The sequence below is a fragment of the Hylobates moloch genome, unplaced genomic scaffold, assembly GCF_009828535.3.
Source record: "Hylobates moloch isolate HMO894 unplaced genomic scaffold, HMol_V3 SCAFFOLD_4, whole genome shotgun sequence".
NCBI lineage: Eukaryota > Metazoa > Chordata > Mammalia > Primates > Hylobatidae > Hylobates > Hylobates moloch.
This window is the reverse complement of record NW_026652279.1, coordinates 104,734,202-104,759,423: the sequence shown is the minus strand read 5'-3', so window position 1 is coordinate 104,759,423 and position 25,222 is coordinate 104,734,202. Positions and strand designations below refer to the sequence as shown.

The window sequence follows — 25,222 nt, the reverse complement described above, 5'->3', positions numbered from 1 at the left end:
TTGAACCTGGGAGGTAGAGGTTGCAGTGAGCTGAGATTGTGCCACTGCACTCCAGCCTGGGCGACAGAGTCAGACTTTCTCAAAAAATAAAGGCTGGACATGGTGGCTCATACCTGTAATCCCAGCACTTTGGGAAGCTGAGGTAGGTGGATTACCTGAGGTCAGGAGTTTGCGACCAGCCTGGCCAACAATGGTGAAACCCCATATCTACTAAAAATATGAAAATTAGCTGGGCATGGTGGTGGGCTCCTGTAATCCCAGCTACTCAGGAGGCTGAGGCAGGAGAATCACTTGAACCCAGGAGGTGGAGGTTGCAGTGAGCCAAGATTGCACCATTGCCCTCTAGCCTGGGCAACAAGAGCGGAACTCCATCTCAAAAAAAAGAAAAGAGAAAAGACAAATATAAAGTATTTAAAAAGCTGAGTTATTTTAATATCAAATTTTTATAGATTAATTATTGCAACATTTTTACTATTTCAACCATTCAAAAGATGAGAGAAATAGTTGCCTCCAAAATTTCAAAGAGATTTTTATTTCAAGTTTTGTATATAAGAAAACATTAAACCATCAGGCATTTGCTCGTTTTCCACTTTACCAATATGTAAGGCTAAATTATGATTAACAATAAAAATTCAATTTAATTCAACGAATAAGTATTGAGCACTCTGTTGATTATTTCCAATTGTCTCCCCCAAGACCCATTTTCTAGTTTTATCTGACTTGCTCTGCATCTCTGCCTCACCTTATTTCTAGGGATTCACTTGCCATTTAGCTTCTGGTTGGGTTTCACCAGTGAGAGGAAGCGTCAGTAGAAAAAGAGGTGGAAGGAAAGAGAAATAATGGCATAATTTATTCCCCATTTCTTTCCTGCCTTGTTTCTTGTTTGGCCACAGCTCCTGTTGAGAAGGCTCCTCTTTCATGCCTACAACTCTCACTGAGTTCTGGAACGTGATTTCTACCCTTGCCCTGTCACCTGGATGGATAACAGTTTCCAAGTGTTGCTAGTCCCTAAGTGATTCATCATCCTTTCTTGGTTATCTTAAACCATGGTCACACCTCTGAAAATACTCCTTTCAATAAACTATCTTCAAAAAAAAAAATGCAACAGGGTAAACTTGGCCCAAGGGTCTATATCACGTGTGTCCTACACAGAAACTTGAACATGATAGGTAGGCTAATCTCCTAAATCTCTATGCTAATCTCCTAAAGATCTTGCTTTTTATCCTCATAGTTTGAACATTTGTCCACACTCACATCTCATGTGGAAATGTAATGAGGTGGGGCTTGGCAGGAGCTGTGTGGATCATGGGGGCAAATCCCTAATGAATGGCTTCGGCCATTCCCTTGGTGATAAGTGAGTTCTCGCTCCGAATACAAATGAGATTTGGTCATTGAAAAGTATGTGGCACCTCCCACCACACTCTCCCTCTCTTGTACTGCTTTCGCCATTTGAAATGCCTGCTCCCACTTCACATATCCTGCACCACCATGATGTTATATGGGCTGAAAGAGGTTTCCTCACTATGCAAGGGTCCTCCATCATCAATGCCTCTTTAATAAAAACTCTTCTCAAAGCCACTTTATTTCCAAAGGAAGCTGGAGTCATTCACTGCAAAGGCCATCAAAAGGCATAAGATCCCATAGCTCAGGACAATGCTTATGCTGATAAGGCAACTAAAAAAGCAGCTAGCGTTCTCCAACTTCCATCCCTTTTCTCCTTCTCATCTGGCCACTCCCACCCACTCCTCCACTGAAACTTCCACCTATCAATCTCTTCCCACACAAGGCAAATAGTTCCTGGACCAAGGAAAATATCCCCTTCCAGCCTCACAGGCCCATTCTATTCTGTCATAATTTCATAACCTCTTCCTTGTAAGCTACAAGCCGCTAGCCCGCCTCTTAGAACCTCTCATTTCCTTTCCATCATGGAAATCTATCCCCGAGGAAATCACTTCTCAGTGTTCCATCTGCTATTCTACTACTCCTCAGGAATGTCTCAGGCCCCCTCCCTTCCCTACACAACAAGCTGGGGATTTGCCCCCGCCCGGGACTGGCAAATTGACTTTACTCACATGCCTCCAGTCAGGAAACTAAAATACCTCTTGGTCTGGGTAGACACTTTCACTGGGTGGGTAGAGGCCTTTCCCACAGGGTCTGAGAAGACCACCGCAGTCATTTCTTCCCTTCTGTCAGACATATTTCCTCAGTTTGGCCTTCCCACCTCTATACAGTCCAATAACAGACCGGCCTTTATTAGTCAAATCACCCAAGCAGTTTCTCAGGCTCTTGGTATTTAGTGGCTCCTGGTTTTACCTCAAACGTTTCTAAACCTTTTTCAACAAACAGTTGCTGGCTTTGCATTTCTCTTTCCTCCAAAATCGCCGAGGCCTCGACTTACTGTTAAAAAAAGAGGACTGTATATTTTTAAATGAAGAGTGTTGTTTTTACCTAAATCAATCTGGCCTGGTATATGACAACATAAAAAAACTCAAGGATAGAGCCCAAAAACTCGCCAACCAAGCAAACAATAACGTTGAACCTCCTTGGACACTCTCTAATTGGACGTCCTGGGTACTCACAATTCTTAGTCCTTTAATACCTATTTTTCTCCATCTTTTATTCGGACCTTGTGTCTTTCGTTTAGTTTCTCAATTCATACGAAACCACATCCAGGCCATCACCAGTAATTCTATACGACAAATGCTCCTTCTAACAACCCCACAATATTACCCCTTACCCCAAAATCTTTCTTCAGTTGAATCTCTCCCACTGTAGGTTCCCACACCGCCCCTAATCCCACTCAAAGTAGCCCTGAGAAACATCGCCCATTATCTCTCCATACCACCTCCAAAATTTTTCGCCACTCCAACACTTCATTATTTCATTTTGCTTTTCTTATTAATATAAGACAGGAATGTCAGTTCTCCGAGCCCAAGCTAAGCCATCATATCCCTTGTGACCTGCATGTATACATCCTGACAGCCTGAAGCAACTGAAGATCCTCAAAAGAAGTGAAAGTAGCCTTAACTGATGACATTCCACCATTGTAATCTGTTTCTGCCCCACCCTAACTGATCAATGTACTTTGTAATCTCCCCCACCCATAACAAGGTTCTTTGTAATTCTCCCCACCCTTCAGAATGCACTTTGTGAGATCTACCCCATGCCCATAAAACACTGCTCCTAACTGCACCGCCTATCCCAAAACCTATAAGAACTAATGATAATCCACCACCTTTTGCTGACTCTCTTTTTGGACTCAGCCCGCCTGCACCCGGGTGAAATAAACAGCCTTGTTGCTCACACAAAGCCTGTTTGGTGGTCTCTTCACATGGACACGTGAGACACTCAGGAAAACACAAATAAACATCACAAAAATCTGTATACAATGAGGGGATTCCGTGGGTTTTCCTGAAGTCCTTTAGCTCACAAGCTCCAACATAAGAATCTTTCTTTAAAAAGAAACAAATCCTGGGTGCAGTGGCTCCTGCCAGTAATCCCAGCACTCTGGGAGGCTGAGGTGGGCGGATCACCTGAGGTCAGGAGTTAGACGAGAGCCTGACCAACATGGAGAAACCCCATCTCTACTAAAAATACAAAATTAGCCAGGCATGGTGGCACGTGCCTGTAATCCCAGCTACTCAGGAGGTTGAGACAGGAGAATCGCTTGAACCCAGGAAGTGGTAAGCCAAGATTGCACCGTTGCACTCCAGCCTGGGCAACAAGAGCAAAACTCTGTCTCCAAAAAAAGAAAGAAAAAAAGAAATATAAATATATAAATATGAGCTCACTGAAGTCAGAGAGGATCTCTCATTCAATTTTCGACTCCTAGAGCACATCAGAAGATCTGTCACATATATTACACTTTTCATTCAATAATAATATAATAAAAACTTAATTTTTTAATAATAAAATTAATAGACTATTTCTAAAGACTTATTTTACAGAAAGAAAAACAAAGGCCTTGTAATCTTTAAAAACAACAAAAAGAAAAAAATGGTGGAGAGGAGGCTGGACTAACTTCCAGCTCCTACTCAGATGCACAGAAACAGCATATGGAGACTCGCATCATGAACTTTTGCTCCAAGAACTACTCCAGAAACATACCAGGAAAACCAAAAGAATTCACAGACCCTTTGAAAGAAGCAGCTTGCCATTGCAAACTCCATGAGACAGCAGAAAAAACAAAGTGTGAGAGGGGGAAAGTCTGCCTCTGAACATGCATCTTCACTGGGGAACCTGAAAATCCAGGAAACATTAGGATTTAACCTTACCTAGAGCTGAAGCGAATTTGGAGAGCTGAGCAAAAATTAAAAGTAGAAGCAACAGCGGGAAGAGCCCTATAAGCACTCCTGGCCCCCAGGGAAGCCATTTCTGACTTTATCTCACAGGGGTCCTTTGGGAGGGCTGCCATGAAATTAGGGAAGGACCACAGGTAGAAGGAAAGTTCCAGGTAATAATTTCAACTGAGCATGAATTTTCCTGGGAGGAATCAAGGAAGGGGTGGGAGAGGGTCAAACAGGAACGGCAGATATGAACACAGAAGATGCAGCATGCAGGGAGCCTGAAAGCCATGCTTGCTTTCTCAGTGGGAGGCTTGTAGCCTGGCACAAGTTCCCAGTGCTGAGAACCACACCCCCATACCCCACAGTGGCCACAGCAAGCCCTGCCCAAAGACAATCTGAGCTCTGACAAGCCTCACCCTTCCCCAACCTGGTGATCCTTCTCTACACACTGCTGCCCACCCCCGCCCACACCAACCCACCCCACAGCCAAAAACAAAGGACATAATCTCTCGGGAGCTGTATGTCCCCACCCATCAGCTGAGAAAACCAAATACTTATCCAGGTGATCTTAGGGCAAGCTTGTATCCCCCATACAGCTGCAGCTGATGCTCTCTTGAAAGCTCCACCTCCTGGCTAGAGGCCAACAAACTCAAGCCATTATAGCAACTCATAAAAGAACAACCACACTCTAAGAAAAAAGAAAACAGCTAATTCCACTGCCTGTAGCATCCTGGCTAAACAGAGGTCCTGAGTCTGTCCATGTAATAACTGTACTACTAGTACAACCAGTATTCAAGAAAACCAACTCACTAAACAAAACTACAGAGTCCACTTCACTCCCATGCTACCTCTACTGGAGCAGGTGCTGGTATCTACAGCTGAGAGACTCAAACACAGATCACATCACGAGACTCTTTGCAGACACTCCCCAGTACTAGCCCAGAGCCCAGTAGCTCTGCTGGGTGGCTAGACCCAGAAGAACAGTAACAATCACTGCAGTCTGGCTCTCAGGAAGCCCAATCCCTAAAGGAAGGGGGGGTGCACCACATCAAAGGATCACCCCATGGGACAAAAGGATCTGAACAGCAGCTTTTGAGCCCCAGATCTTTCCTCTGATGTAGTCTACCCAAACGAGAAAGAACCAGAAAAACAATTCTGGTAATATGACAAAGCAAGGTTCTTCAACATCCTCTAAAGACGACACTAGCTCACCAGCAATCAATCCAAACCAAGAAGAAATCTCTAAATTGTCAGATAAAGATTTCAGAAGGTCGATTATTATGTTACTCAAGGAGGCACCAAAGAAAAGTGAAAACCAACTTGAAATATAATACAGGATATGGATAAAAATCTCCAGAGAAATAGGTACCATAAAGAAAAAACAATCACAACTTCTGGAAATGACAGACACACTTAGGAAATGCAAAATAACTGGAAAGTTACAACAACAGAATCGAACAAGTAGAAAAAAGAACTTCATAGCTCAAAGACAAGGCTTTCAAACTGACCCAAACTGACAAAGACAAAAAAGAATTTTAAAAAAGGAACAAAGCCTCCAAGAAGTTTGGGATTATGTTAAATGACGTAACCTAAGAATAATTGGTGTTCCCGACAAAGAAGGAAAACCTCCCTGGCCTTGCTAGAGACCTAGACATCCAAATACAAGAAGCTCTAAGAACACCTGGAAAATTCATTGCAAAAAAATCATCATGTAGGCACAAACACAGGTTACCTAAAGTCAAGATGAAGGAAAGCCAGCAGGAGTAGCTATTCTTACAACAGACAAAACAGACTTCAAAGCAACAACAGTTAAAAAACACAAAGAGGGACATTATATAATGATAAAAGGATCAGTCCAACAGGAAAATACCACAATCCCAAATATATATACGCCTAACACTGGAGCTCCCAAATTTACTATTAGACCTAAGAAATGAGATAGATGGCAACACAATAACAGTGGGGAACTTCACTACTTCACTGACAGCACTAGACAGGTTATCAGGACAGAAAGTCAACAAAGAAACAGTGGACTTAATCTATACCCTAGAACAAATGGAATTAACAGATATTTATAGAACATTCTACCCAACAACTGCAAGAATATACATTCTATTCATCATAGACATTCTCCAAGATAGACCACAAAACAAGTCTTGGCTGGGCACAGTGGTTCACATTGTAACCCCAGCACTTTGGGAAGCTGAGGCAGGTGGATCACTTGAGGTCAGGAGTTCAAAATCAGCCTGACCAACATGGTGAAACCCCGTCTCTACTAAAAACACAAAATTAGCCAGGCGTGGTGGTGCATGCCTGTAGTCCCAGCTACTTGGGAGGCTTGCTTGACCCCAGGAGGTGGAGGTTGCAGTGAGTTGAGATCGCACTATTGCACTAAAGCCTGGGCAACAAGAGCGAGACTCCTTCTAAAAAAAAAAAAAAAAATTAAAAAACAAGTCTCAATAAATTTAAGAAAATTGAAATTATATCAAGTACTCTCTCAGACCACAGTGGAATAAAACTGAAAATCAACTCCAAAAGGATCCCTCAAAACCATGCAAATACATAGACATTAAATAACCTGCTCCTGAATGATCTTTGGGTCAACAATGAAATCAAGATGAAAAATAAAAAATTATTTGAACTGAATGCATTAGTGACACAACCTATCAAAACCTCTGAGATAAAACAAAAGCAGTGCTAAGAGGAAAGTTCATAATATTAAATCAAAATGTATGTAATACATCAAAAATTCTGAAGCAGCACAAATAGACAATGTAAGGTCACGCCTCAAGGAAAAAGAGAAACAAGAACAAACCAAACCCAAACCCAGCAAGAGAAAAGAAAGAAGGATTAGAGAAGAACTAAAGGAAATTGAAACAGCAACAACAAAACAAAAAGTGAAACAAAAAGTTCTGTTTCAAAAGTGAAACGAAAAGAACTGAAGTGAAACTTCAGTTCTTTGAAAAGATAAGTAAAATTGGTAGACCCTTAGATTAACCAAGAAAAGAAGAGAGAAGATCCAAATACACTAAATTAGAAATGAAACAGGAGATATTGAAGCAGCCTGGTTGTCTCGGGTAAATACCAAGGTTCCTGGTCAAACAGTCAAGGAGATGGAGGTCGCGGACACACACTACACACACAGACTTGAGTTTGGAGCAGGAGTTTAATAGGCAAAAAGAAAGAACAGCTCTCCCTTGAAGAGAGGGGTCCCAAGTGGGTTAGTAAAAATGTCAAGGTTTTTATAAATGGGCTAGTGAGGAGGGAGTTAGTGGCAGGTGGCGGGGGCGGTGCCAGTGAGGAGGGGATGTCTTATCCTCCTAGGGTCTGACGATTTAGTTAGGACCAGGTGTGCTATCTGTATAGAGCAGAGGTTTTTTTTATCAGCTCTCACTTCATTCCTGGATCACATGGGCAGACTTAGTCTGTGATGCTTCTTTTGCTTATCTGGGAGGGAGAGTTTCTGTGTCTGTTCCCAGACATCTTCTTGCAGCTGCAGGCATCCCCCCAACCCCCAACACCCCCCCAACGCCCGCCCCCGACATCTCGACCCCCGCCTCCCCAAGTCCACTTTTAGCTATCTTGGTGTCCTAAAGGGAAAGGAATGTGCTTATTAAGGCCCACTGTTTTTACTGGGGCCCACTGTGAAGTTTGGTGATTACCCAGGAGACTGCCCACCCTCCTTCTGTGCTCCAGTGGTTTATCTGTGATTTACAGCCTGATCTTTCAGGCTGCTTTTTTAGTTAGAGAAGTGATTTCTTTGAACTGCATGAGGTTAGAAGGGAGCTATTTCTGAGCTACTTTATGTTAGAAGGAAAGTTTTCTGCCAGGGACTCTCTTCTCCCTGTCTACCCAAATACTTTATTTCTATTTCTATAACAATATTACAACCAATACCACAGAAATAAAAAGATCATCCAAGAGTACTATGAACACCTTTACACGCACAAACTAGAAAACCTAGATGAGATGGATAAATTCCAGGAAATATACAACCCTCCAAGATTAAACAAGGTAGAACTAGAAACTCAGAACATACCAATAAAAAGAAGTGAGACTGAAATGGTACTCAAAAAAACTGTCAACAAAAAAAAAGTCCAGGACCAGATGGATTTACAGCTGAATTCTGTCAGACATTCAAAGAAGAATTATTATCAATCCTATTGACAACATTCCAAAAGATAAACAGGGAATCCTCCCCAAATCATTGTATGAAGCCAGTTATCACCCCAATACCAAAACCAGGAAAGGACATAACAACAACAACAAAAAGAACACCTATAGATCAAAATCCCTGATGAACATAGATGCAAAAAACCTCAGCAAAATACTAACTAATCAAACCCAATAGCATATCAAAAAGATAATCCACTATGATCAAGAGGGTTTCATACCAGGGATGCAGAGATAGTTTAGCACACACAAGTGAATAAATGTGATATACTAAACAGAATTGGAAACAAAAATCACCTGATCATCTCAACAGGCACAGAAAAAGCATTTGACAAAATCCAGCATCCCATTATGATTAAAACGCTCAGCAAAATCAGGATAGAAGGAACATACCTTAGGGTAATAAAAGACAAACCCACAGCCAACATAATACTGAGTGGGGAAAAGTTGAAAGCATTCCTCTGGGAACTGAAACAAGACAAGGATGCCCACTCACACCACTTCTATTCAACACAGTACTGGAAGTCCTAGCCAGAGCAATCAAACAAGAGAGGGAAATAAAGGGCATCCAAATCGGTAAAGAGGAGGTCAAACTGTCACTATTTGCTGAAGATATGATTGTATACTAGAAAACCCTAAAGACTCCTTCAAACATCTCCTAGAATTGATCAATGAATTCAGCAAAGTTTCAGGATACAAAATTAATGTACACAAATCAGTAGCTCTGCTATACACTAACAGCAACCAACCTGAGAATCAAATCAAGAACTCAACCCCTTTTACAATAGCTGCAAAGAAAAAACAAACAAAAAAATACATAGGAATATACCTAACCATGGAGGTAAAAGACCTCTACAAGGAAAACTATCATACAAAAGACTGCTGAAAGAAATCACAGACAACACAAACAAATGGAAACACATCACATGCCCATGGATGGATAGAATCAATATTGTGAAAATGACTGTACTGCCAAAAGCAATCTACAAACTCAATGCAATTCCCATCAAAATACGAGCATCATTCTTTACAGAGCTAGAAAAAAAATCCTAAAATTCATACGGCACCAAAAAAACAGCCCTCACAGCCAAAGCAAAACTAAGGAAAAAGAACAAATCGGGAGGCATCACATTACCTGACTTCAAACTATACCATAAGGCCATAGTCACCAAAACAGCATGGTACTGGTATAAAAACAGGCATATAGGCCAATAGAACAGAATAGGGAACCCAGAAATAAAGCCAAATACTTACAGTCAACTGATCTTCCACAAAGCAAACAAAAATATAAAGCGGGGAAAGGACACCCTATTCAACAAATGGTGCTGAGATAACTGGCAAGCCACATGTGGAAGAAAGAAACTGGATCCTCATCTCTCACCTTATACAAAAATCAAGTTAAGATGGATAAATCTAAGACCTAAAAGCATAAAAATTATAGAAGATAACATCAGAAAAACCCTTCTAAACAGTGGTTTAAGCAAAGATTTCATTAAATAACCTGCTCCTGAATGATCAAAATGCCAAAAGCAAACACAACAAAAACTAATATAAATAGATGGGAACTAATTAAACTAAAAAGCTTCTGCACAGCAAAAGAAATAATCAGCAGAATAAACAACCCACAGAGTAGGGGAAAATCTTTGCAAACTATGTATCCAACATAGGACTAATATACACTATCTACAAGAAACTCAAACCAATCAGCAAGAAAAAAACAAATAATACCATCAAAAATTATGCTAATGGCCAGGCACGGTGTCTCATGCCTGTAATCCAGCACTTTTGGGAGGTCAAGGCAGGTGGATCACCTGAGGTCAGGGAGTCCGAGACCAGCCTGGCCAACATGGTGAAACCCTGTCTCTACTAAAATACAAAAATTAGCCAGGCGTAGTGGCAGGCACCTGTAATCCAGCTACTCGGGAGGTTGAGGCAGGAGAATCGCTCGAACCCAGGAGGTGAAGGTTGTAGTGAGCTGAGATCACACCACTGCACTCCAGCCTGGGTGACAAGAGTGAGACTCCGTCCCCCAAAAAAAAGTGTGCTAAAGACATGAATAGACAATTCTCAAAAGAAGATATACAAATAGCCAACAAACATATGAAAAAGTATTAAACATCACTAATTATCAGGGAAATGCAAATCAAAACCACAATGCCATACCACCTTACTCCAGCAATTATGGCCATAATTTAAAAATCAAAAAATACGCCGGGTGTGGTGGCTCACGCCTGTAATCCCAGCACTTTGGGAGGCCGAGACAGGTGGATCACAAGGTCAGGAGATCGAGACCATCCTGGCCAATATGGTAAAACCCTGTCTCTACTAAAAATACAAAAATTAGCTGGCTGTGGTGGAGCGTGCCCATAATCCCAGCTACTCGGGAGGCTGAGGCAGGAGAATCACTTGAACCAAGCAGTCAGAGGTTGCAGTGAGCCAAGATCACACCACTGCACTCCAGCCTGGGTGACAGAGCAAAACTCCGTCTCAAAAAAATAATAATAATAATCAAAAAGTAATAGATGTTGGCATGGATACGGTGAAAGGGAACACTTTTACACTGCTGGTAGGAATGTAAACTAGTACAACCCCTGTGAAAAACAGTATGAAGATTCCTTAAAGAACTAAAAGTAGCACTACTGTTTGATCCAGCAATCCCACTCTTGGGTATCTAACCAGAGGAAAGTAAGTAATCATATGAAAAAGATACTGCACATGCATGTTTACAGCAGCACAATTCACAATTGCAAAAATATGGAACCACCCCAAATGTTCATCAATCAAAGAGTGGATAAAGAAAATGTGATATATATATATATATATACACACACACACACACACACACACGTGTATATATATATACATATATATGTGCACGTGTGTATATATATACACACACATCATGAAGTACTACTCAGCCATAAAAATGAACAAATAACGGCATTTGCAGCAACCTGGATGGAGCTGGAGACCATTATTCTAAGCGAAGTAACTCAGGAACGGAAAATCAAATATTGTATGTTCTCATTTATAACTAGGAGCTAAGGTATGAGGATGCAAGGCATAAGAAATGATACAACGGATTGTGGGGACTCACGGGGCAGGTAAGGGGTGCGAGTGAGGGATAAAAGACTACACATTGGGTACAGTGTTCAGGTGATGAGTACACTAAAATCTCAGATGTCACCACTAAAGAACTTATCCATGTAACCAAACACCACCTGTTCCCCCAAAACTTATTGAAATAAAAAATAACATAGCTGGGCACAGTGGCTCATGCCTGTAATCCCAGCACCTTGGGAGGCTGAGGTGGGTGGATCGTCTGAGTTCGAGACCAGCCTTGCTAACATGGTGAAACCCCAATGCTTATACTAAAAATAAAAAAATTGGCTGGGCGTGGTGGCAGGCGCCTGTAATCCCAGCTACTCAGGAGGCTGAGACAGGAGAATCCCTTGAACCTGGGAGGTGGAGGTTGCAGTGAGCTGAGATCGCACCATTGCACTCCAGCCTGGGCGACAAGAGTGAGACTTAGTCTCAAAAAAATAAATAAATAAAATAAAATAAAATAAAATACCAAGAAATAAAAACAACAAAAAGAAACCGAAATTAGGTAGATCACTAGAGTAAAAAAGGATGTTCAGTAAATAACCAAAATTGAGCAATCAAATCTTACTTATCCACACTAAGACGATAAAATACAGCACAGCTAATCAAAAACCCATTTATTTACTGGAATTAAAATTCCTTATTCAATTTCAAATCAAGGCTAAAAAAATTTTTTTAAATCTTAAAAATTCTCTATTGAAAGGGTTTAATCTAAATTACCTCTTTCTTTGTATTTTAATTTGGTATTAAAATAAAATTTTTTGAGCATGAACAATTGATAGTAAACAAAAACATATTTAGAAGTTGAAATCAACTTGAAATTTTTTTTTAAATCATGTATCCTATACAATCAGATTTTGTAATCTGAAATAAGAATAAAAGTCTTTATTTTGGGAGGCTGAGATGTGAGAACTGATTTAGCCCAGGAGTTTGAGACCAGCCTCGGCAACACAAGAAGACCCTGTCTCTACCAAAAAAAAAAAGTTAGTTCGGTGTGGTAGGGTGTGCCTGTAGACCCAGCTACTTGGGAGTCTGAAGTGGAAGGATTGCTTGAGCTCAGGAGATTGAGGCAGTGAGCTCTGATTATGCTACTATACTTCAGCTTGGTGATAGAGTGAGACCCTGTCTCAAAAAAACTAAAAAATTTTTAAAAATTTTAAAGGAAAGAATAAAAGTCCTTATAAAGTTTCCTGTGGAAATAGTAAGGCTGTTAGATCTATAAGCAATTAAAACTGGCCGGGCACAGTGGCTCATGCCTGTAATCCCAGCACTTTGGGAGGCTGAGGCAGGTGGATCACCTGAGGTCAGCAGTTCGAGACCAGCCTGGCTAACATGACAAAACCTCATCTCTACTAAAAATACAAAAAATTAGCCAGGTGTGTTGGCAGGTGCCGGTAGCCCCAGCTACTCAAAAGGCTGAGGCAGGAGAATTGCTTGAACCTGGGAAGTGGAGGTTGCAGTGTGCCGATATCATGCCATTGCACTCCAGCCTGGGCCACAGAGCAAGACTCTGTCTCAAACAAATAAAATAAAACAAACAAACAAAACTTTAACTGGCCCAGAATAATATGAATTGTTTCCTAGAAAAAAATTTATCTACTACCTAACTTTTTTTATTCGCTAAAAAGCCATTGGTATTTCTTTTCAGACACAGATTTTGTGAGCTGTAAAACAGTAACAATTCTCCTCAAACTTCCACATATGTGAATGACTCCAACAGGAAAAAGAAACTAGTTTTGAATGTAGAAAACAGAAGTATAAGAGAAAGGGAGTCAATCTAAGTCTAAGTAAGTAACTCAACACAGAACTCCTGACCATACCTTTCTTTGGCTTTAATTTTTAAAAATAAAATAACATCTAAAACACACCGGGGTTTTTTATTAACCTGTGGTTTACTTGGCATAACTGTGTAAATATCAGATAATTCCATTAACATGTTCTCTATTTTACTATTGTTGAAAAAAATTAGCATGCTTTCATCACTATGCTATTTCTCATTTACTAAACTTCAGTATCATATCCTTGGGCTAAGAGGATCTATATTTTGTTTCTTTTATATGCACAACACCATATCTGATCCAGTTGTAAACACGAAGATGTACTTTTTTAATGTTTTTTAAACAATGATGCTTTAAAACTAAACTGCCAGTAACAGAATGAGAAAAAATGACATTGAAAAGACAATATAATAGTAAAATAGTGAATCAGGCATAGTGTTAGTACCACAACTACAGTGATTTTCTACCAACTAGGCAATAACCAGGTTAAATTCTGCAGAAACAGAGAAATGTTGCTGTTTCTTTTTTTTTTTTTTTTTTTTTTGAGACGGAGTCTCGCTCTTTCACCCAGGCTGGAGTGCAGTGGCATGATCTCAGCTCACTGCAGGCTCCGCCCCCCGGGGTTCACGCCATTCTCCTGCCTCAGCCTCCGGAGTAGCTGGGACTACAGGCGCCCGCCACCTCGCCCGGCTAATTTTTTGTATTTTTAGTAGAGACAGGGTTTCACCGTGTTAGCCAGGATGGTCTCGATCTCCTGACCTCGTGATCCGCCCACCTCGGCCTCCCAAAGTGCTGGGATTACAGGCGTGAGCCACCGCGCCCGGCCTGTTGCTGTTTCTTTGACTTAGAAAAATTGGGATATGAAAATAAGAGAAATCAGGAAGTACGATTTTAAAAAGTGTATTCCTGTACCCTGGTATAGGCTAAAACTGCCATAAGTGTCACACATATGTAGCAGTGGATGATGAATGTGGATGCCATATGGGGCATTTTTAATTCTTTTAAAAAAAATTCACAAGGCTGCCTTGGGCAAGTTTTAGTTTTGAAACATTTTATTTGAAGATTCAGACGTTTATGGCTTAAAAAAGTAGCTAACATTTTCTAGGCCTGCAGAAAATCTAATTATTGGATATATTTTTGTTGTTGTTACACAAAATTAGGGTAGCACATACTTCTACTTACAGAACAAGCTGATCTTTCTATAAATATATGCACATATATACTTAAAAATGAAATCAGTTACAAATGCCACCAAAAAAATTCTTTTCCAACTGGTCCAGCATAATGTTTGGGAACAGTGGTCTCTATGTAAGAAAAACCAAAAACCTAACATTCTACTTAGGTCAAATTTAGAAATTTAGTTTTTAATAATCTTGTCTTGGTCGCCATGGGGACCAAAAAAGATGATATATATTCAAAAAACAAATTTATGTGACATGGGATAGGGGTATTTAAGTTTTTTGTTTTTTGTGTATTTTTGAGACAGAGTTTTGCTCTTGTTGCCCAAGCGAGAGTGCAATGGCGCAATCTCGGCTCACCACAACCTCCGTCTCCCAGGTTCAAGCGATTCTCCTGCCTCAGCCTCCCCAGTAGCTGGGATTACAGGCATGAGCCACCATACCCGGATAATTTTTTTTTTTTTTTTTGGTATTTTTAGTAGAGACGAGGTTTCTCCATGTTGGTCAGGCTGGTCTTGAACTCCCGACCTCAGGTGATCCACCTGCCTTGGCCTCCCAAAGTGCTGGTATAACAGGCGTGAGCCACCGCACCCGGCCTAAGTTTTTAAAATTCATTAGTTTAGAGTACACTTGTCAAAAATTACAAAAAGCATAGCTTTCATTGCATTCTCTCTGACCATATACATTGCATGAATATTTTGGATTTAAAAACTTCCAGGCACATGCGTAATAGCACTGCGGAAAGCAACAGATGGCAAATTGTCAGTGAAATCGATTGGTTTCAAAATGGTGGCATAGTTACCACAGAGAATCCTCATCCTAGACTGCTAGGTCTAGCTAAAGAAAAATCTTATGTTCTCACTAAATAGCATCATTACACAATTATGGTTTCTGATGCCTGCTGGCCCTTCAAGCCTACTCTGTACCATCATCTTCCTCATCATTAATTAGTACCCTTTCCCATTCCTCATGGCTCTTACTAAACTTTTACTTTCTAAATAAGCCTTCAAGTTTTTCATCCATGCAGCAAGCATGAGCCCCTTATACTTTCTACTCCTTCACACCTGAATGCTATGTATGGGGCTGCTATGGAAAGTCCATGGGCTTCAAGTTAATCAGGCCTGGGCTCCAATTCCAATTCAACATTCTGTGATCCTAAGCTATTCTCTCTGGGCCCATTTCCTAATCTATAAAATTAAGATACAAATACCTGTATCGTGACATGCTCGTAATGATTCAAACAAGGTTATGAAAAATGACCAGCACCTATGTGAACGTGAGAGATATTCCATGTTGGTCCTTTTTTCATTCTCATATTATTTACTCTTACTCCTTCTGTTCCTCTCAGCTTTACTCCTGGGAAATCTTACTCAGAAATCAACTTCAAGCTCATCTTCTCAATAAAGTTTTCTTCACTCACCTCTCACCCAAACAAAACTCTTCAGTACTCCATAGTACTCAGCAGATCTTTCTACTGTAATATATATTACATTAAATACTCATTTGCCTATTTCAAATCCCTTCCAACATGTAGGCTTCTGGAGGTAAGGACTGTGTTTTATTTCTTTGGATTTCCAAAATCTAGCAAAGCGTCATTTTCTAAAAGTTGGTATAATGACATGAAAATGATCTTAAGAAACTTTCCCACTGTTATGGGCGGGTCTTTGGTCTTAGAGCTCCCAAGATGGTCATCCCAAGATGATCGCAAGCCTTTTGTTCTCTGACCTGGGGTTCTTGGCCTCATGGATTCCAAGGAATGGAATGGAACCTTGGGCCATGCGGTGAGTGTTATAGCTCTATTAGAAGCCATGGGTCATGGAAGAGAACGGTGGAACCCAGCAACCAGTGTTCAGCTCGATTAGGGCACTTAGCCGTGCAGTAACAAAGGCGAGCCTTTAGTCCTATCGGGTGTGGCAATGTGCACCTCGCTGGATCAGAAACGCAGTGGACACCCTGCCGGATCCAGAGGTGTGTACGTCAGCAGCAGGTCTGTGGCGGCAACCGCAGCAAACAGCAGTGGTGGACGGCGATCGAAAGCTCAGCTCGAACCGTAACAAACACGGACCAGAGAGTGTGCAGTTGCAAGACTTAATAGAATGAAAACAGAGTGGCCGGGTGCGGTGGCTCACGCCTCTCCCACACAATGGGAGAGGACCCAACGGGGGTTGCCCACTCCCTGCTCCAATGCCTGGGTTTATATCCCGATCACTGCCCTGCAGCCCCCCCACCCCCCCCCCCCCCCCCCAGCCCGCTCTCAGGCGATATTGATTTGACTATTTCTTTACCTCCTGCTTTTAGCTTAATTTGTATTTTAGTGAGCCCTCTTTACTACGTGATTGGTTGGGTGTGAGCTGAGTTACATCTTTAGTGTTGTGCGCCCTTAAAAGGGACAGAAATTGTGCACTCGGGGAGCTTGGATTTTAAGACAGTAGCTTGCCGATGCTCCCAGCTGAATAAAGCCCTTCCTTCTACAACTCGATGTCTGAGAGGTTTTGCCTGCAGCTTGTCCTGCTACAAGAGCAACAAATTTAAAGTGAGTAGGGCAAGCTTCACTGAAAAAAATGACTTTTGGAAAAAAATTAAAGCAAGAAAAAGGATTCCTTAGATTTTGGACTAGCAATGGGAACAAGTGTAAAGGCCCTAAAGCACAGGTGTGCCCAGTGTGCCTAACAAATAGTCAGAAGGCCAGTGTGCATACAGCAGGAAGAGAAAGAGAAAAAAATAGGCAACAAGGTCGAACAGGTCACAAGGAGAGCAGATCACGCTGGGCCTTATAAGGTAAACATAAAGACTAGCTTTTCTCCGAGTGATACAATACATCATTGTTTTGAGCAGAGGCCTAAGATTATTTCAATTAAAATTCTAAGGATCATTCTACTTGTCATGTTGAGAATAGATTGTAGAGGATGAAAAGCAGAGGCATGGGGATGAGTTGTAAGTCTATTAAAATAATCCATGAAAGAGATAATGGTCACTTGGGCTAGAGTGATTAATGATGGAAATGAGGAAAGTGGTGAGATACTAGATAGAGTTTGGAGGTAACGCCAATAGGATTTGCTGAGAGACTGGATATGGAGTCAAGGTTTTGAAATGGGAAAATATAATGGACAATGCTAGTTAATTAAGAATCTAACATATGGTCATGCTTCAAAATATCCTGGACCAGGTAAATATATCCAAAAGTCTCACGGAAGACAGAGAAAATAAAGTCTTTGCAACTAAAAGGGACTAAAAGGACCTTTTAGTTGTCTTGGGCAACTAAAAGGAATAGAGAAGAGTCAAGGTTATCGTCTTGAACAACTGAAAGAATGACACTAACCGCCTTTTGCTGCAAGGACTGTGAGAGTTCTGCGGCAGAGAAAGGGGATGTCATGAACTCTCTTTTGGACTTACTTTCTAACAATATGCCATGACGAGTATGATAAAGCCTAAGCGAAGCAGTATGAGAATTCCTAACACCTAGGGGGTAAATGGAGAGGTCTCATCTACTAATGGAAAAGAAGAATGAGCCGGATGTTTCAAAAACATTCATTCTTTGTTATCTTGCAGTGAGTTAATTCTCAAGGGTTAATCACAAGCAAATCACTTTCCGCTGAACTCAGTGTTTTATGCTGTCTTACTCTTAGGTTCAATTTCCACAAAGAAAACTCTTTGAATTTAAACAACAGCAAGTGGAAAGAAGAAAAAAAGAGAGGAAACAAGAAAGACTGCTGGCAAATCAATATAATTTTGGTAAGAGGGGTATTACACATGCAGATTAGAATAAGGAGGGGAGGAGAATTTACATTCAAGAAAAAGTGTCAGACACGATAAAATGACAAGAGAATTTTTAAAATTATCATGCCCTCAAATCTTCAAGCCAATGTAAATTTCAGACTTTCATATCTAAATTGAACCAATCTATATTAATATACCCTACCTTTGCCATTATTGTTCCACTGCCAAAAGCAAATACATTTGAACTTCTCCCAAAACACAAATTCCCATGAAAGCCTTACATTAAGCAAAAAAGAAAGGCAAACCTAGCTACATTTCTATTTGCTCTGTTTTTAAGTTGCTTAATTTCTCTTAAACCCCAGGCAAGCATTAGTATCTATAGCAAGACTAGTGAGTAAATAAAAGGGCAAAACAACAAAATCAGAGGCCAAGCATGTTAAGAAACAAAACTCTTAGGCTTACCCCAAATGAATGTTACTCCACTCTCCAGCATAATTAACAAAAAACTCCTCAAACTTAAATCTTCACTATAGATAATGATTTTTTAAGAATAATCTTTTTCACACTGTCAGAAAAGGTCTAGAATAAGTAAATAAATAATAACAAGAATGATCTTTTAAGTACTGTTTTGCATTTACTCAAAATAACGGTGTGAGTCATGGCTCTACTTTCTCACAATATAAGAAGCTTTTGAGGTCGAGCACGGCAGCTCATGCCTGTAATCCCAGCACTTTGGGAGGCCAAGGCGGGTAGATCAACTAAGGTCAGGAGTTCAAGACCAGTCTGGCCAACATGGTGAAACCCCGTCTCTACCAAAAATACAAAAATTAGCTGGGAGTGGTGGCACACGCCTGTAGTCCCAGCTACTAGGGAGGCTGAGGCAGGAGAATCACTTGAACCTGGGAGACGGAGGTTGCAGTGAGCCAATATCATTGGACTCTGGCCTGGGCGACAGAGCGAGACTCCCTTTCAAAAAAATAAAAATAAAAAAATTTAAAAAGCAGCTTTTTTAAACCAAAATGTGAATAAATGTGACGACTGGTCAGAAAATCTTGCTCCCGTCATCAACCATGTCCTTCCTGACAGCCTGGAGAGCACTTGGAGCCCCTGAACTCATCACAGGGTTGCCAAACCAAGTTGCATATTTGGCTTTAAGTTCTTGAACCCAGGAACATGGTGACAGTTAATTTTATGTGTCAACCTGGCTATACTATGCTTACCCAGTTAGTCAAACACTGATCTTGGGGTTGCCATGAAAGCATTTTGGAGACATGGCTAACACCTATGGAGTTTATCTTTGATAATCTATGTGGGCCAATCTATACGGACCAATCATTTGCAAGGATTTAAGAACAAAATTGAAGTTTCTCTGAAGAAGAAGAAATACAGTCTCAAGAATCTCATCCTATCTGAAAGCTTTCAGACTGTGGGCCTGCCCTACAAATTTTAGACTTGCCAGATACACCACCACAGCTGGTCCCTACCTTATGCAGCACCATGACATTTTTTCTCAAGATAAGCTCTCCCTCTTTTGAATCTGCTGGCTTTCAGTTTGGGAGCTGGAGCACTTGAGTCATAGCCCCCCATCCTAGTTGACTCTTAATGCATTCCTGCCCTTCTGTTTCACCACCCTTCATGTAAAGATGTTCTGATTGATCCCTGTCCCTAACACAGGAGACTGCCTGCTCTATATTGCTTCTCAGCTACTAAGAAGGAGGAAGAAACAAAACTACAGTAGTCCTCTCTTACAGTTTTGCTTTCCATGGTTATAATAATGTATTTCCAGAGAAAGAGAGACCATATTCACATAACTTTTATTACAACTATGGTTATTATTGTTCCATTGTATCATATTTCTGTTGTTAATCTCTTACTGTACCTAATTTATAAATTAAATTTTATCATAATTATGTATATATAGGAAAAAACATTGTGTATGAAGGGACCAGTACTATAGGAAAAAAAATACTGTATATGTAGGGTTCAGTACTATCCATGGTTGCAGGCATCCACTGGTGGTCTTGGAACACCGACCCCACAGATAAGAGGGGGCCTACTACACTATAGACAGGCAGCAGGATTAAGTAAACATCCAACCATGAAAGAAATCAATGTCAGTGTTATGGTCTTACCTATTTAAATATCACCACCTGACTACTTCCCAGCTTACTGCTCCATTGTGATCCCAGGTTACACTTCAAAACTTCCCTCCCTCACCATGCTATGAACCTCTAGAACCTCTAGAAAGCAAGAGGTAGGCTTCATTCACCTTTGTATTCCCAGTATATAGTATAGGCTAAATAAAAGTTAGCAGTTAATTGACTGCATGGATGTATATGCATGGAGAGATAGTAAAACAGACAGCTGGCCAGCTGGGTAAGTACTCTGCTTCTGAATCACAGACTGCTTCTTAGAAAAGTAGAGCTAAAACTGAAGCATAGGGTCGAGGTTAGGCCAAGGAGGGAAATGTGAGGATACAGGGAGAGAACAAAGGTTAGATGTTGAATTCTGACTGAGATTCTGCCCTCAACTCACTGTTACTGCAATCTAGTCAATGTGAGTGTTGGGAGGCAGGGATCATCTACAAGATATGTTAAATATCTATAGTGTGGGGGAAAAGAAAGAGAGATCAGATTGTTACTGTGTCTGTGTAGAAAGAAGTAGACATAGGAGACTCCATTTTGTTCTGTACTAAGAGAAATTCTTCTGCCTTGAGATGCTGTTAATCTGTAACCTTACCCCCAACCCTGTGCTCCCTGAAACATGTGCTGTGTCAACTCAGGGTTAAATGAATTAAGGGCTGTGCAAGATGTGCTTTGTTAAACAAATGCACCACTCCCTAATCTCAAGTACCCAGGGACCTCTGCCTAGGAAAGCCAGGTATTTTTTTTTTTTTTTTTTGAGACGGAGTCTCGCTCTGTCGCCCAGGCAGGAGTGCAGTGGCGCAATCTCGGCTCACTGCAAGCTCCGCCTCCCGGGTTCACGCCATTCTCCTGCCTCAGCCTCCCAAGTAGCTGGGACTACAGGCACCCGCCACTACGCCCGGCTAATTTTTCTGTATTTTTAGTAGAGACGGGGTTTCACCTGTTAGCCAGGATGGTCTCGATCTCCTGACCTCGTGATCCGCCCACCTCGGCCTCCCAAAGTGCTGGGATTACAGGCGTGAGCCACCGCGCCCGGCAAAAGCCAGGTATTGTCCAAGGTTTCTCCCCATGTGACAGTCTGAAATATGGCCTCGTGGGAAGGGAAAGACCTGATGTGCCCCAGCCAACACCTGTAAAGGGTCTGTGCTGAGGAAGATTAGTAAAAGAGGAAGGAACGCCTCTTTGCAGTTGGGACAAGAGGAAGGCATCTGTCTCCTGCCCGTCCCTGGGCAATGGAATGTCTCGGTATAAAACCTGATTGTATGTTCCATCTACTGAGATAGGGGAAAACCGCCTTAGGGCTGGAGGTGGGACAGGTGGGTAGCAATACTGCTCTTTAAGGCATTGAGATGTTTATGTGTATGCATATCTAAAGCACAGCACTTAATTCTTTACCTTGTTCAGGATGCAGAGACCTTTGTTCACGTGTTTATCTGCTGACCTTCTCTCCACTATTATCCTGTGACCCTGCCACATCCCCCTCTCCGAGAAACACCCAAGAACGATCAATAAATACTAAGGGAACTCAGAGGCCAGCGAGATCCTCCGTCTGCTGAATGCTGGTCCACTGGGCCCCCTTTTTTCTTTCTCTATACTTTGTCTCTGTGTCTCTTTCTTCTCCAAGTCTCTCATTCCACCTAACGAGAAACGCCCACAGGTGTGGAGGGGCAAACTACCCCTTCATATAGAATATGTTAAAAACAGACTAGGCCTGCAGAATATTTTAAACACAGATTAGACCAGACAACTTGTAAAATGTAAAGTCAACTTCCATCTACTTAACATTATGGGGTCATTTCAAGATGATAACCAGGTAACAGGTTATTACCCCCACAGATAAACAGGTAAGTCAAAAAGAGACAAAAATTTCAAAGCCAAAACCAAATTCTAGTTAGAAAATTAAGCCAGAAAAAAACATTTTAAAAAGCCTTCAGCATTTGAAACGAATTTGTTACAAAGAAAGAACTATAGTAGGCTTTATATCTTTGCTCTGTGGGTCTTGATGGCTGGCACATGTCAAGTCTAGTAATGCAACTTCTGAGAATTGTTCTTTGGCCTGAAGCTTCAGATACAGCTGCTCTCAAAGGTTCAGTCTTCTGGGCAGCTCAAGGTTCATTTGGGTCTAGGAGTGAGATTCTTTAACTTGCTCATCCCTGCTATTTAATTCACTAGTCCTAAATGTGTATCTTTCCTTTTTTTTTTTTTTTCTCTTTTGAGACGGAGTCTCACTCTGTCACCCAGGATGGAGTGCAGTGGTGTGACCTCAGCTCACTGCAACCTCCGCCTCCTGTGTACAACCAATTCTGTCTCAGCTTCCCGAGTAACTGGGACTACAGGCACATGCCACCACGCCTAGCTAACTTTTGTATTTTTAGTAGAGATGAGGTTTCACCATATTGGTCAGGCTGGTCGTTTTGAACTCCTGATCTCAAGTGATCCACCTGCCTCAGCCTCCCAAAGTGCTGGGATTACAGGCATGAGCCACCATGCCCAGCCAAATTTATCTCTTTCAATTTTAAATAGTATCCTTAGTTTTGTTTTCTAACATTTGAAGGAAAGGGCCTTTTTCATCCAACCAACAGCTTTTATCATTTTATTATTGTACTGAAATCTTAGTAGAATTTTTTGGCCAATGAATTTCTAAAGTCCTGAATTAAGTTCTGAAATATTTTGCCTATGTCTTCAACTTAGCCTTCCCTTGGTGTCCCTACCCCCTGAGACTCCTAGACACTCAATCACACACTTCTCCCCTCAGTAAATTTACTTGTTGACCTTTTCTGGAAATTTTTCATTTCTGTTTGATTGCATGGAAAGGTACATGCAAAAGCACACACAGACTTCTAGGTATAGAAACACTACAATGTTATACAAAAAGATGTTTCTGTTTCATTTTCAATAGTTTCCACGAATGTTGACATTTCTGACTGTAATAATAAACTAAGTCAATGTCACAGAATCATAGAGTTGAAAAAAATAACAGAGAACATTAGCCAAAACCCACATTTTATGAGGAAGACACTGAGGGCCTGAGAAGTTATATGACTTGCAAATTGCAGCAACAATTATCAGTGTCTACACTGGACTAGAGCCCAGGTATCCTAATTCCAGACCAGAGCTCATGCCTTCAAGCAACAATCTGAAGTTACTCTCACATTACCTTTAATGGATTATAAAAATTACTCAAGATTTTTTCCAGTGTGAGCTCACACTCAACCAAACACTCCTATCTGCCCATTCAAAAAAACATATAAAGTCTTGTACAACTTATTACTAGGTAGGTTTTTAAATTTTCTAGAGAATACAGTGTCATTTTTATTATCTAACGTCAAGCTAGATCCTAGCACCAGTCCTTGGTGTCCTTAATTCTTTATTTCATGAAATTTTCTTTGGTCTCCCTTGCCCCAGAAGTATTTTCTTTTCTTCTTTTTTTTCCTTTTTTTTGAGACAGAGTCTCACTCTGTCGCCCAGGCTGGAGTGCAGTGGTGCAATCTCAGCTCACTGCAAGCTCCGCCTACCAGGTTCATGCCATTCTCCTGCCTCAGCTTCCAGAGTAGCTGGGACTACAGGAGCCCGCCACTACGCCCGGCTAATTTTTTGTATTTTTAGTAGAGACAGGGTTTCACTGTGTTAGCTAGGATGGTCTCGATCTCCTGACCTCGTGATCTGCCCGCCTCGGCCTCCCAAAATGCTGGGATTACAGGCGTAAGCCACCGCGCCTGGCCTCCCCAGTCGTATTTTTAATACTCCTATATTTAATACAAAAATGGAATAGTTTGATAAGTATGAAAGTGGCATTACTAGTCCCTCTTTCAGCTTTTCCTCTGGATGGGGCCATGTGACAATCTGTCATACCTCCAGTACGCAGCCTGTTAATCATGAGAGGTATACATTTTGGCCAACAAATCAAAGTATTACAAATTGTCAAAAGAATGGTTCAATGAACAATCTCCTGAACTGATGCTGGGAATGCAAATTGGGACAATGTGTCTTGAGGTTACGTTCATCACAGGAATCAACAACCTTCAATATACTAATGTCTTTAGGCTTAGTAACTACGATTCAAAAAATTTATCCTAAGAAAATAATCAGAAAAATCTATAAAAACATTTAAGAGAAAATTCATCACTGTTTTATTTGTAATACAAAAAAATGGAAAAAATCTGACTACCCAACAATGGGGGAATCATTAAATAAATTCAGGCACATGTAAAATATGAATCAACAATTAAATATATTATTGAGGAATGTTTAGCAACCGTATGTTAAGTACAGAATAAAAGCAGGCTATAAAAAAGAATATTTTCATTAAAACATAGTCTTGGGATCATTAGACTTTAGAATCAAAGAAATATGGTTTGAGTTTTGGCTCCTTACTTGTCAGCTCCATGACCTGCCCAAGTTACATGACCTCTATGTTTTCCTTCATCTGTAAAATGATGATGACTGCACCTAATTCCTTGGGTTGATACGAATTTTTATAAGTTAGGGCATTCACATATATAAACTAGTATATTTAACATGGGATAAACATTCAACAAATGGTAGCTATTACAATTACTATATAACATTACATAATCGTTTCTTTTTAAAATCAGGAGGTAAAAATAAAGGTCATTAAAAAAAGAAAAATCTTAGGAAGATCTCACCTGGTGAGATGGGTTTAACATGTTTTAACATCAGAAGGCAGAAAACCCTCTGACCTGTCTACTTTAAAATAAACTTTAAAAATGAATTCTTCCTTACATTCTTCAAGAATAACTACATTGATCTTTGGTGTCTCCCTTTTTATCCTTACACTTAAATCTGCACCCTGATCATAAAAATGATCCCACTGCATCTCT

At 40.8% G+C, this 25,222-nt stretch overlaps 2 protein-coding genes across 4 annotated transcripts in view; one reads left to right on the top strand and one right to left on the bottom strand.

Moving 5' to 3' along the window:
- The window catches only part of DNAJC15 (DnaJ heat shock protein family (Hsp40) member C15), an 86,780-nt gene that overhangs the window by 47,398 nt on the left and 14,160 nt on the right, over window positions 1–25,222 (bottom strand). The gene's annotated exons all lie outside the window — the stretch shown is intronic.
- LOC116467220 (SNRPN upstream reading frame protein-like) overlaps window positions 16,420–25,222 on the top strand; it is a 62,893-nt gene continuing 54,090 nt past the window's right edge. Inside the window, exons 1-2 of one of the 2 annotated variants that reach the window (XM_032755128.2) lie at window positions 16,420–16,488; window positions 18,147–18,252. The gene's annotated coding sequence lies outside the window, so the exon portion shown is untranslated. Of the gene's footprint in view, window positions 16,489–18,146; window positions 18,253–21,785; window positions 21,968–25,222 lie in introns of those variants that run through there. The other variant, XR_009213237.1, reaches the window with a different exon arrangement.